Below are 2,042 nucleotides of genomic sequence, written 5' to 3'. Positions count from 1 at the left end.
ATTGATATGAAGTGTTGTATATACAGACATCCAGAAAATAAATACCCTAAACTAGAAAGATGGGAGTCTGAGGGGAGGTGCTGAAAAGATGATTTAGGGATCCTTAACTATGAGTTACTGGAATGCTGATACCCTTAGGGAATGCCCTATTGGTGGGAGTCCTATATTCACTCATATTTGCCCCCTCTTCCAGAAGAAGACAATCCAGAGACTTTTGCATTAGCTACTCCAGGCTCCTTTGATAGCTAAGGACCTAGATAGGTTAGATTACATAGATTAGCATAGACAAGCAACTGTCTGTTAACATTTTTCCTTCTTTCTTTCTTACAGGCTCTAAACAATAAATACTTATGTGAAGGACAGTAAGGGCTTTCAATCCAAGAGGGTGAAAGCTCCCTAGCCCCACACTTTTCTTTCTAGTGTCTGTCTTGTTTTATTTTTAATATAATTTTTATTTTAATCATAGTGGCTTACATATTATTGACAATAATATTTTAGGTACACACTAACATAAAATCAGGGGAATTCCCATCACTGAATTGTCCTCCCTCCACCTCCGTTCCCATCCTACCTCCCATATCCTCCTCCCTCACCCCTGGGGCTGCCAGAATAAGTGGTCCCCTCTGTGCCTAGTTTACTACTTAGTGGTCTTACACCTGTTTGGTCTTGGTACCTTCCTTATTTCCCCCCTCTAATTTGGAGGCTGGGCTAGATAATTCATGTTATGTGGTTTTGTTTGAAGAAGAGAAAAGTAATAAAATGGGGAAAAAATCAAATATGCTGAAAATGGGCGGAGTCCTTCTAGAGGCTCTCATCCTAGGTTTGAGAGACGAAGGGGAAAAAGAAGGTGAAACTCCCCAACAGTACAAAAAGAAGTATCAAATAAAATATCCAGTGAGCACTCCAACAATAAAGATAAGCACCACATAAAAGCCATGGTCTTGAGATAAAAAAAAAAAAACATGGCAGAGCACATAAAGAAAGAAAAGAAAAGAAGAAAATAAATAAATGAATGAATGAATGAATAAATAAATAAATATAAATGGAGACAACAACTTCAATAACCACACCAAAACAAAGAAGTAGACAAAAACTAGATAAATAAATAAAAATAAATTAAAAAATTGTTTTGTGCTTTTTTTGCCTTTTTTTTTCTGTCTTGTTTTCTTAATCCTCGTCGCACTAGTTTCAGGCCTATTCACCCAGGGTTGGTCTCCAGCAAAACAGTCAATCAAAAACAAATCAATTTCATTTTGACAGATGCCCACATGATGTGTTTTATTGCAAAAGGTTTCATCCAGAATGTCTGTTTTTACTTCTTGTTACCCCTAGACAGTCCATGAGTCTAGAATGTCAAGATTATGAAATTTGAGTAGTTATTTTGTAAACTGTCTCTCAACTTTAGATCATCTGGTATTTCTTCATAATTAAAATCAGGCCACAATTTCCTGTGAAATAACAAAGGGATGTTGCATACTTTGTATCCTACTAGGTGGATCACAATTTCGATTTGTAACATGACTGATAATATTTATATCGATCACTTTTCTATGGTCATGTCTGTCAGATATCTCCATTATAAAATGATTCTTTTCTCTTTTGTAGTTGAGTTTCTGTGAAAGGAATATGATATTTTGTAGATATTTTGTTCCTTGTCAAATTATCTGTTTATTTTATTTGTTTTTCATTTATACTTTTAAAATTTTTTTTTCCTGGCTGGACAAGGCAGCGAGGTGGGTCCCTTGGAGGAGTTTATTGGTTTTCCTAGGCTTTCCCCATTTCCTTCCTGGCTCCAAAGGGAGGGTCTGGGGTGGGGGCTCTGACCTTCTGGCCTTCTGGCTGCAGAAGGATCTCTTTCCTTCCTGGGAGTCGAGCCGGGAGGTCCTGCCAGCATGGCATTTGGCAGCCCTCCGCCATGCCAAAGGCCTCTGTAACCGGGCCTAGGAAGGGGTGCGAGACATGGGTCACCCCAGCACCTCTCTACCTCCTTCCTCCAGTACTCCAGGGCTTTGCCTGGCCACATGGATGGGCAAGGCAGGGAG

Source organism: Suncus etruscus, chromosome 5 (genome assembly GCF_024139225.1).
Source record: "Suncus etruscus isolate mSunEtr1 chromosome 5, mSunEtr1.pri.cur, whole genome shotgun sequence".
NCBI classification, from domain to species: domain Eukaryota; kingdom Metazoa; phylum Chordata; class Mammalia; order Eulipotyphla; family Soricidae; genus Suncus; species Suncus etruscus.
The sequence above is the reverse complement of the archived record's forward strand: the minus strand, read 5'-3'. Positions refer to the sequence as shown.